A 12,619-nucleotide genomic window follows, 5' to 3' on the forward strand; every position below is an offset into this window, starting at 1 on the left:
ATGTTAGACACTATTGGGTACCTGCTCAATGTCAGCTCCTCCTTCCTCCTCTCTAATATAATTCTGAGGATGTGTGCCATAGGCCTACTCAGCACCTTCCCGGACTCCTCCATCACACACCTAGTTCTGTTCAGCAGGAACTCTGTGGGATTTTCAGGAAACCTCTTGCTTTCCAGAACCCAAAAGACCATGTCAGTGGGCATACAATTTTGACCCTGGCCTTCCCTCCACAGAATGACCAGCAGGGGAGTCACTTCAGTCAGTGGGAAGTATAAAAGTCACGGTCTCGGGCCAGGGTAACAGGACATGTTAGCTGCAGCTCTGGTCCCAGGCCGCTGCCTTGGGCAGACGACCGATCGTGCTTTCTTATTCAAGGAAGGAAATCCTCAGTCTCTTGAGCTTCTGCATGCCAGTTTCCATTGCAACCAGCTAGAGAGTGCGGTCCAGTAATCGCAGGACTTAATCTCAAGTCCCCCATAATTTTCTGATACATTCCAGGATAAGTAGGGGTAAGTAGACTATTTAAAAAATAGATCAGACTGAATTTTTAGCACAGCAAAATTCATTTGTTGAATTCTACCCCACCTTATGATGATAAGAGGACATGGGATCTTCAGAAGACTGGAAGGTACTAGCCTTGTAACTAGGGCTAGTGCTCTTGTAAAGGTTCCTGAGGAATTCCCTCACTCTTTCCACTGTATGGGGCAGAGAAAGAAGACAGTCAGCTGGAAGGCAGAAGAGAGCTCTCGTCAGAACCCTGATCTTAGAACTCCCTCCTCTGTGACAGTGAGATGTTTAGCCACCGCAGAGTCTGGCCTTGTGTAATTGATGTAAATGCTTGAGGCATGCAGACCGTGTGTATGATCAGGAAGCTGGCAGGTGAACAACAGAATGGTAATGATGACACCAAGAAAGGAGCAGGGAAGTGGATCTGACTGAGAAGTTATGGAGACTGTTATTATTGACTTCCCGATTGCTGCTTCCTCTTGGGTCTAAGTAGATCACCAAGAGGAATGCAGAGATGTCAGTAAAAATACCCTAAGTTTCAGGAAACGGCTCTTTTGAGACATGGGACAGCTGCCAGAGAGGGAAAAGGGGAAGTTACCATCCTTCAAAACAAGCTCACGAATTTAAGCTCTGTGTAAACACTGGGAGAGCTTGAGAAATTATACGCAATTAAGCTGGCACTTCAAACTCTTACCCCGTTTTGATGCATTATAGAACAGAATAACTAATGAACACCATCATGACCGGCAGATTACGTCAACTGCGAAGTGGGCAAAACTTTAAAAATAGGACACACGTTAAATCTTTATGATGGAAATGAGCCCTCAGAAAGAGGAGACGTTGAAACTCATTAAGTTAGGGAAATATCTTTATATACTAAAAACCTGACATTTTTATATAAGTCAAGGAACATCCAAAAATTTGCATTAATCTTAATAATTCTGAAGTCATCAAGTTGAATTAATTAGAACACCAGAAAATGGTTCATTGGCTAAACAGAAACTTAGAGACGTATTGGATGCTAAATAGAAGAAAGAGGACAGAAAAAACTCATAATTGTTGCTACGCAAACACACATGCTTTAGAAGAAATGTCACCACTCCATGAAATTCTTATTAAATAGCTATTTTTAAATTTGATGCTGAAAATAAGAACACATGAGTACATTACGATGAGAAAGGACAAGGAGGGACGCTCTGAGGACAGTGCACACAGCGGGAGGAGTGTAGGTAGAGCTTTAGCCCATTCAACGTTCTAAATGTGTCTCTTTCACACAGGCGGCTTTACAGCCCCTCTCCGTAGGCTTTATTCAGTGGATGCACCACCTTCTAACACTGCTTTCAAAGGACCACAGCAGGTGCCGCGTCATCTTTGAGCTCATTGGCCAGGAGCCCTCTCTTGCACCAGAGATCTTCTCCAGGGATCTTGTAAATTAGCATGGATAAGCGAACACCACCAGTTTAAATGTTATCTGTGGTAACATGATGTTATGATCATTGGGCTCTTGGGGGACCACCACTCAGTTCCCAAATGAGTCACACACGGAGTCTTTATTTGTAAACTTCCGGCCTTAGCTTGGCTTGTTTTCTTAATTTATATTGTCCTGTCTACCCTTTGGCCTCTGTGTTTTTCCCATTTTCTTACTTTCTAAAATCTTACTCTTACCTCGTGGATTGCTGTATAACTGGGTGGCTGGCCCCTGATGTCCTCCTCTTTCTCGGGCTACTACTCCAGACCAAATCCCTCCTCCCCGTTTGTTTCCTTCTATATATTCTCTCTGCCTGACAGCCTCATCTGTCCTTTCTCCTACCTTGCTATTGGCCATTCAGATCTTTATTAGACCATCAGATGGGACAGGCAATGTATCACAGCTTCACAGAGTTAAAAAATGCAACATAAACAAAAATAATGCACTGTAAACTAATATCCCCAACAGCTGTCTTCTACACTGATGGACAGGTGTGGCTGAGAGCTGTACTCTGTGTGCCCTGTGATGTGGCCGTCACTTCCAAAGCTGCACCAATTCCTTATCAAAGAGGGTATTCTAGGAATTTTACTGAGATGTTCTATAATGACAAACCCCTGACCTCTGTGGAGTGCAACCTGGAGGTCATCTCAAGCAATCTAGGGATGGTACAGAAGTGGAGACAGGAAGGCGAGAAGTTGGACTTTCTACTACTGACTCACCAAGTTCAGAGAGAAAGAAAGTGTTCAGCAGCATCGAGTACTTAGTAGTCCCATTCAGGGTGGCTGAATGTCACTGATGAGAAGGCAGAGAGAGAGAGCACACATCAATGCAGGCTGCTTTTAGAGGGACTTTGTCCCCACAGAGAGCCAGCCAGCTCAGAATAATCATGACAAGAGTGGACTTGAGAGCCAGGAGGTTTAGTGCCGGCTCCACTACTTACCACTTGTGCATATTTCTTTGGCCACCAAAGCAGTAATGGTTATCCTGGTTATCATTAGAGCAGAGTGACCGCAGACACCGACTGAGACAATGCAGAGAGCATTTAGGACAACACGAAATGGTAGCTTTATAATAACAGGAACCAGGAAGGTTTTAGACAAATTAAAAACAAAGGGATTAACAGACACCAGGCCCCGTGAGACCCAAATTTTCTGACTCTGAGGTGGAATAAGAGGGCATGAAGAAGAGGCTAGCACAGAGTTGAGTGGTGCTGACATCATGTGACTAATAGAAAACCTCCTGGGAGATCTTCCTGTATCTCACATTTTAGTCATAAACAAGTTGGATGATAGCTTTCAAGGCAGAGAATAAAAACTCACAGCTTCAGCACCCGCTGTATTTAGAAGGATGATCTATAGAAGCCGCTCGCCCCTCCCCTTTCCTGCACGTGCCAAACTAGAAATGCCTGAGACCTTAGCACCTCTTCGAAGGCACTTAGCTGATAGAGGCCAGAACATAAACATCAAGTTCCCTTATCTACTACTCTGCAGTACAGCATAGTTTCCAAGTTCCCGTTGTGATCCAGTGGGCCTGCCTCCTGCAGAATGCTTGCCCAAGACTGCCCTTTGATCTGGGCATTAGCTATTGGCAAGAAGCAACTTAAAGGAGAAAAGTTTGAGACATAGTTGAGACTTATTATTATGCAGCAAGACTTATTGTCGACCAAGGCAGACCAATGCCTCTTGACCTTGAATTTCCAAGCCTCTATAACTTAGAGTCAAATCAATTTCATTTCTTTAGAAATTTACCCAGTCTGTGTTATTCTACTAGAGAATTATACGTAGACTAAGATACAGGTCTCAATACAACCCGAATTTGTCAGAACCTTGACTTCCCAGCCTCCAGAAATTCTGGTGATTATAAGCCACTTATGGGACTTTTTAAAAACAGCCTGAGCAGTTTAAGACACTGAAATGTCCTGTTTTATTACAAATTATTGGTGATGAGGCATGCTCTTGGGCCAGAAGACCTGAGTTCAAATCTTTCCTTGTCATTTATTAATACTAAAGCATATGAGGTTGCTTCTCACCTGTCAACATTTTTATTTCAATAACTTTCATTTCTTAACACAGTCAAAAGTTGCCTTATATTTTGAGTCACCTAAATAAACAATTGCTGAATACTTGGTACAGATATAGGTGATCTCAATGCATTATTTTGCAATAATGAAAACCATGTGTATGTCTAGCCCCATTTCATGATGAGAAATCTGAGGAGCAGAGACATGAAATCATTTTTTCAAAATCACTCATAATAAGTATCCACAAGTCAGGAAGGATGCATTGAATGTAAAATGACATAAAAAATCACAAAAGGCAAAAGCTCTATTATATATAACAAGAGCATGAAGGATACTTTGGATGGTCATCAACAATTGAGAGTGCAAAGATTATGTGAATCCAACTTCACCAAGCATCCTCCTAATTGGTATACATTCACAGTTCCAAGGACAGGAAAGTGAAGAGGGACATTGAACAAAGCCAAAAGGAACTTCTGGAGTTCAGGGCAGCTTCTAAGGAGAACAGAGTTAGGACTGGGAGAACTTTTTGCACTTGTGACCAGTAGTCACTGGGGTAAACTGTTGTCGAATATTATTTTAAGATGTGTTACATTTGTTGATGCTGTGGGTCATTTGTTGTAAGGATGCAAAGATGTATTGCATTCTTTTATGTTGTATTTGTTTAGCTCTGTGAGGCTTGATTCTTTGCCTGTCTAAAACACTGACTGGTCTAATAAAGAGATGAATGGCCAATAGCAAGGCAGGAGAAATGATAGGTGGGACTGGAAGGCAGAGCAACTAAATAGAAGAAAAGGAGAAGGAAAGGAGGGCATCAGGTGCCAGTCACCCAGCTACAAAGCAAGCCACGGAGTGAGAAGGAAAGAAAGTTATACAGATAGAGACAGATAAAAGCCCAGAGGCAAAAGATAGACAGGATAATTTAAGAAAAGCTGCATAGAGACAAGCCAAGTTAAAGTTGGGCATTCACAAGCAAGAATAAGACTCCGTGTGTGATTTATTTTAGAGCTAGGTGATGCCCTCCACAAAAAAAAAAAAGCCAAAAGATTAAAACAACCAACTCCATTTTGACATTCCAATGTGTGGCTAGAGTAACAGAAAGTCCAACTACAGAACTGAACCAGAACACAGGGATATTATTATATTATTAGGTTCTTCAAAAGACAAATATCAAGATGAAATTAAACATTCAAGAATCCTGTCAGATCGAGGCCAGCCTGGTCTACAAACCCTGTCTTGAAAAACAAAAAAAAAAAACAAAAAAAAAACAAAAAAAAAAAACAAAAAAAAAACAAACAAACAAAAAAAAAGAATTCTGTCAGAGGAAATGAATGAGAGAAATACAGGTCTGTATGAAATGAAGTAGAAAAAAAGCTGGAGATGGCTAGCAACTACTTAAGGTTCTGGCAAGTCTTATGCAGGAGACAAGGACTGTGCAGTCTAATGAAAGCTCATTAGACTCATAGACACCATTAGAAAAATCCATGAGCCTAAGTCAGCACCAACAGACTGTCGATGATTCCACGAACATGGTTTTCCAAGAGTCCCTGCACTCCATTACCCAGCAGGAGCCGCCTGACTGGCTATGCCCTCAAGCAAAGTTACTTGTGTATTTTCAAGATTAGTTGGTAGCGCTGATCTACAGCACACTCTTCCATCACTGGGTTTGGGGCAGGATGCATTCTCATGGCTCCTTTGTCTCATTCCCAAAATGTCTCTGTTGGAACATCCCCTTGGTTCTCAATGTTTCACAGGAAAAAAAAAGTCAATTAGTCACCTTTTTTTCTTTTGAGACAAGGTCTAATACATCCCAGGCAGCCTCAAATTCACTATGTAGCATGTTTGATCTTGAACACCGGATCCTCCTGCCCCTACCTCTCATCAACTGCTGGGATAACAGGTGTGTGCCATCAAGACCAATAAGAATCAAACCCAGTGGGGCAGTGGTGGTGAACGCCTTTAATCCCAGCAGTTGGGAGGCAGAGGCAGGTGGATCTCTGTGAGTTCGAGGTCAGCCTAGTCTACAAGAGCTAATTCCAGGACAGGCTCCAAAACAACATAGAGAAACCCTGTCTTGAAAAAACAAATAAATAAGTAAATAAATAAATAAATCAAACCCAGAGCTTCCTACACATGGTGCAGTGACTCTAATACCTCAGCTACCACCCCAACCCATCGGTTAGCTTTTATTGAGGACTTACCTCTACCAATAGCTATGCTGAACACTTGATCTATTTTTTTTCTCTTACAATCTTCACATCCCAGAGAGGAAGATATTACCATTACCAGCCAACAGAAAAAAAAAAAAAACAAGGTTTAGAGAAGTTGAAAGATGTCCTAGTAATACAAACCTAGAAATGTCAAGGTTCAACTTAGGTATCTGACTCCCAAAGCAGATTTTAATATTGAGCCCCCAATAATACTAATTTCACATTAAATAATGTTATTATGAGAGTCAAATGAAACCACCCAGGTAAAAGCCCACATTGCATTGCTCAGGTAGTAAGAACTCAAGAAATATTATATTTGCTTAGTAGTTGAGCCAAGATTTGGCCCCAGTTCTAACTAATGCCAATGTCTGTGTCTTGGCCACGGATCTTGAATATCCATCATGCAAGATCACCATTCTTATTATCAGATAGTATTGGGCGTAGCTGGAAAGCGTATTTACAAAGCAAAGAGGAGCTGGAATTATGTATCTTCTCTAAAGAAATAGTATCACTCACACAGATAGAATTCAGTGATAGGGAAGTCTAGAAATGCCAGGTATGTTTCCTCTCATTCTCCAGGGAAGAAAGTCACACAGGTGTGGCCTGTTTCCTGCCTATTCATAATTAGGATTATGTAAGATTTATGAAAGTGCCAGGGAGAAAAGGATGAGACAAATCACACTCTATCCAATTTTAAAAGAAAAGGGAATGTCGTAGAAGCTTCTAGATCTTTACCTTTAGTCAAGATAGCACAACAGGAATAAGATTTCCTGTTCTTCAGAAACAAACAGGCAAACACTTTTGGAAAGAGAAATACAAAATGATAGTGCATTTGCACACTGGAGTCTAGGGACATGGGACGGTGATCCCTGAAAACACGGACCCACAAGGGATAAGTATTTTGAGAATCCCCTGACTATTGCACAGAGAAAATTCCCAGGCAGAACCAAGTGGTTGAGCTTAGAGCTCAATGTTGGTTCTAGGAGAAAAACAAGAAAGCTAGAATTCACATAGCATAAAATAAGGGAAGGAATTATTGGGAGGGAGGGGAAAGAGAGAACTGGAGATGGGAAAGAGAGGCAGAGGAGAGAGAATCTACTTCCTCCTGAACTCTGCAGAGGTCCCCAGCCCAGCTCTTTAGTCCTGGTTGGTGCATGTCTTTGAAGAAAATGCTGGCAGATGGGAAAATAATTGCACAAGCTTAACAAAGAAGCAGAGGGAACAAATCCTCCAAGTCACACAAAGCTGGAAATAGTTGCAGCATCTCCGTGCCACAGTGGAAACCCTACTCACGGTAGAGCAGTTATAAAGACATCAATTTAGAGTTAGGACACAGTTGGCTCTTAGAAATTGCTCTGGTACTACTCAGAATAGCTCAAAGGCTTGAAAGCATTAAACTACTTTCTTCACTATCTCAAATAAAATCCAAGAATATTTATGGAGGGGCAAACCTGTCCATTCATGATGAACTTGGTAAAAAATGTTGAAGGAAATCAACAGCACACTAGACACTAAGAAAGAAGGATTAATTAATTTGGAGGTACAGCAACAGAAATCATCTGTGGTGGTTTGAAAGAAAATGGACCCCCAAAAAAGTGGCTCTATTAGGAGGTGTGGCTTTGTTGGAGTAGGTGTGGCCTTATTGGAGAAAGTGTGTCACTGTGGAGGCAGGCTTTGCAGTCTCTTATATGCTGAAGCCACACCCAGTGTCTGAAACTGCTTCCTGCTGCCTGTGCAGGAGGTAAGGACTCTCAGTTCCTGCTCCAGCACCATGTCTGCCAGCATACCACCATGTCACACCATGATGAGAATTGACTGAACCTCTGAACTGTAAGCCACCCATAGTCACGTACTACTGTTATCAAATAGTATGTACCATACATAATTGTAAACTCTATATTTTTATGTAGTAGGCTTTGTACACTGTTAATAGTACCAACCAGTGAGTGATGCATTGTGCAACAACACTAGGATGTCTATATCATCATTTGGTAGTAGGAATTTTTCATCTCTATAATCACATTTGGGCTATCAATGACCAAAAGTTTAAATGCGGTGCACACTATATTTGTTTGGTTTTACGTGTATTGAAATGGGAGTATTACAGATAATCCCTTGGCACTTAGTTCTTTTCAATTACTACATTTTTAAGATTCATCCATTAATGGGTCTTACAGTACTTGATTAAGAGTAATTAACATTCCATTGTGTAGGGTTTTTTTTGGTTTTTTGTTTGTTTTTGTTTTGCTTTTGTTTTTGGTTTTTTTTTGTTTTTTGTTTTTTTTGTAGAGTTGCCAACCACACTTTTTATTCACTTCAGGGTTACAACTCATAGAAAGGGTCTATTTTAGTACCTAATTGTCGGGGTTTCATTGTATAGTTACTCAATGGTTTTTTTTTTTTTTTACTCTTCTATGGTTGGATATTTGATTTCTGTGCAGGTTTTAGCTGTCATGCAATAAACGCTCTTAAACATGTATAAAGGATGCTTTATTTTTATATTCCTAAGAGTATAATTTATAGGTCACCTGGTAGGCTGGTCAGTTTTAACTGTCAACTTGGCACAATCTAGAACCACAGGGGAAGAGATGCTTAATGAGGAATTACCTTGGTTATGTTGGCCTGTAGGCCTGTCTGTGGAGATTGTTAGTTAATAAAGGAAAACCCAGCCCACTGTGGGTGGCAACACCCCCTAGGTAGGGACTGCCTAAGAACAGAGCAAGCAGCAAGGATGCATGTACTATTGCTGTTCTTGACTGTGAATGTGATATGACTAGCCACTTGAGCTCCTGCATTGGCTTTCAAAGAAACACTTTTCCTCCCATGTTGCTGTTCGTCAGGGTACTTGTCAGAGCAAAGGATACAAAACTAGAACACCTGATGTATGCACATCCATCATTCAAAGATAATGCTAATCTGCTTTCCCAAGTGACTGCACCTGCTTATAGCCCACTCGTAATATGAAAGAACTGACTCAATTTTAAGACTTTCCCTTCCTTTCTTTTTAATTAAAAATTACCCTAGCCTTACTATCCTTAAGAGTATACAAGAAATAAAATTCTTTCCTGGAAAACAAAATCTAAATTAACAGAGAAGTCATATCTGAGAAAAATGGTCAGGAATTCCTCGATATATAGAAATTGTGATGGCTCCCAAGAAGGAGATAACATCCCTCAAAATAAGTGTAAGTTTTCACTTTAATTGTTTGAACAGGGAAAGGCTCTGGCAAACTGGGACGAGTTGATGACTGTGCTGGCACGTTTTATGTCAACTTGACACAAGCTAGACTCATTTGGAGGGCTGGAGAAGTGGCTCGGATCTGATAATTCACTCATGAAAAGATGGCTGAGCAATTACTGTATAATGTTGAGGCTTGTCGCAGCTCAGACGTTAAGAGCACTTGCTACTCTCCCAGAGGGCCAGAATTCATTTCCCAGAACCTGTGTCAGGAAGCTCACAACAGCCTGTAAGTCCAGTTACAGGGCATTCTTCTGGTCTCCACGGGCACCTAAAGACATGTGACATACATACCCATGCCCATAAAATATACACATAATTTAGACTCATTTGGGAAGAGAGAGTCTCAGCTGAGAAAATGCCTCCATAAAATTTGCCGGTAGGCAAGTCTGAAGGTGCGTGTTCTTAATGAAGGACTGATTCAGGCTGGCCCAGCTAGCTGGGGGGCGGTGTAATCCCTGGGCAGACAGACGGTCCTGGGTGGTACAAGAAAGCCGACTAAGCAAGCCAGTAAGCTGTTCTCTTCCATCCCTCCACTTCAGTTCCTGCCATTATTTCCCCGATAAGTAAGCCATAAGATTAAATAAATCCTCTCCTCCCTGAGTTGCTCTAGGTCATGTATTTCATCACAGCAATAGAATCCCTAAGGAAGACCTTTGTCTGATGGTTGTACAGCCAGTTATCAGCTGACTTAGTGGCTGCATTAATTGGCTGTCATTACAGCTATGTGAGATGCTCAGCTTGTGTAGACAAAGGTTTGTTTGGCCTCACAGCTTTAGAAGCCCTGGTGGTCCTATAGTGCAAACACACAGAGGAACAAAACAGCCCCCTCAGGGCCAAGAATCTAGACAAAGAGAGAAAAAGCAGAATCCTATGATCCCCCTTCTAGGTCATAGCCCTACTTCCAGAAGCTTCTGTAGTCTCCTACCATTGTCTCCTGGAAGCTAAGCCTTTGAGGATCACAGAAGCACCTGGGTGCTGCTTTGTTTTTAGCTTTTGTCCCAGCTCTCGATAAAAGACCTCCGAGGAAATAGAGAAGTCTGGGAAGGGCAAACCAGAGGAATGTTGGGTAGTTTCTAATTTTCTGAATGTTTTTCAGTAAGAGAAATGCCACAAACTCTACTGAAGTCATACCTCAGTACTTTAAGTAGTAGGTTCTTAGAGCTTTAAAGTAAGCAAGATGAATTTGAATGCTAATTGTAGAGGAAACCGCTTCTCTGGGAGGGAAAAACTGTTCCATGCACTTAGGTAAAATGGAGTGGCTTTTTTGAAGTGATGTGGACAATAAGGAATCTGCTCTTCAAAACTCAGTCATTTAAGTATTTACATGGCTCTTACAATGGGCACAGTACTGGAGAGAAAATTTATATCACAGTCATACATTTATATACTATATTTTGTAGTAAATTGAAGTTCTTTATATACAATACTTTATTCCCTTTGTTGGAGTCAAAGTTTTAAATTTCTTATTTTGAAAGGGTTAAAGAAATTTTACTTACAGCGCCTCTTTTATGATATTTTCAGGCAGAGCTATGAATCACTTCATGTTGAATCAGCAATGTAACCCATGATTATATCATTAGCGCTATGACCAAACACTGTTTTTAAGTGCTGAAGTCCCTGCAGATACACCATTAGTCCACCTTCTGTTGCCAATGGCACAACAGCACAGATTATGTAAGTTCTACCTAAAAGAAGGTTATTTGGAGTTAGGATTCTGGCCAAAGGTCAAGGGCCCACACATACTGATGGCCTGCTTGCTGACAAAGTGCAGGGGTGGCTTGGGGCATCACACGGTGAGAGACAGGGAACTCAAGAGGCACAAGCCACTCCGGCTTTTAGAGCAGGCCCACTTCCAAGCTAACCCATCAGTTGTGTGCATGGAGCGCCAATCACATGATAAGGTCTCTGTCGGCCCCACTTTGGACTCTCATGATAGGAACTGGATTTCAACATAAGTTTCAAAGGCTTCTCTTGGGCACACTGCAGATAAAGGCAGCATAGACTTAGATTGCAATAATATATTTCAAGATGTAAAGTCCACAGATCTCATCCATGCACATATATATGTGAAGTAGGGTGTGCTTCCCCTGTGACTCCTGTGCCTTTCTTTACCTTGTTGTGTATCCCTGTAGCAGACAATGCCTGCCTATCTTTTGACCTTGTGGTGGTGTGCTGTCTGTCTCCTTACTGCTTCTGGGAGGGCACAGAGCTTGTCTGTCTTCTTCACCTTTGGATTGCCAGTGTTTGTAACTTGTTGAGCCGTTGCTAGGAAAGATTCATTGGTTAAGTACTATACACGCATGAAGTTATAGTGTGTGTGCTTTGGGGGTTACCAGGTATATTCCACATTAATTATTGGTAACACAGGTTACCGGATACATTGCATTTACACAGCAGACAGGGTATCAATGACTAGAACTATGGTATCATGCATGCACTCACCAGCTTGCAAGGGCTCTGAAGTCCCCGTCCCTGTGTCCCAGTACATCCGACAGGGTGATAATGACTGTGCTCATAGTACTAGGTGAGGGCTGAATTACTGCCTGTGACAGATAGTCACTTGCAGAAAGGTACATAGTAAACAGAGTATAACTGGAAACCCAAAACTTAGGATGTTTTTAGCATGGATAGGTGTATTATTTATGAAGTCTAGAAGCTTCCTAAGGTATGAGCCATATCCGGTGCTTTGAGTGGAACAGATCAAGCCTGCGGGCAGATGGATGGTTTCCAAGCTTCTCAAAGACACTGAGGATCTGTGTAAGCCTACCCAGACTCTCTAAGGGAAGTTGGGCAGAACCAACAGTCGCGGCTCTGGTCCAGAGAACTCTACCACTGTGCAAAGTAGCTCTGCCTCTCTTTGATCTCATATTGACATTTCCAATAAGTTTCTCCAATAACAATTAATTTAAGAACCATGGGACATGCTCATCTTCAGATCCCATTCACCAATATCATTCTATCAATGTCTCAGAGGTGAGCAGTAAATATACCAGCATTGTTTATGGTCCCCAGAAGCCACCAGGGAGATCTCAGCATGCATTAATACCATCTATTAATCATGCCTCATAGAGTCATGTATACTATCAACTCTGTCTTATGGAAGCTAAGGAGTGAGAACACAGAAGCCTGCAGTCGTTTGTGTCCTTAGAAACAGTAGTACTGAAGCAAGGAGATATC

This window comes from Arvicola amphibius, chromosome 10 (assembly GCF_903992535.2).
Source record: "Arvicola amphibius chromosome 10, mArvAmp1.2, whole genome shotgun sequence".
In the NCBI taxonomy this organism is placed as follows: Eukaryota; Metazoa; Chordata; class Mammalia; order Rodentia; family Cricetidae; genus Arvicola; species Arvicola amphibius.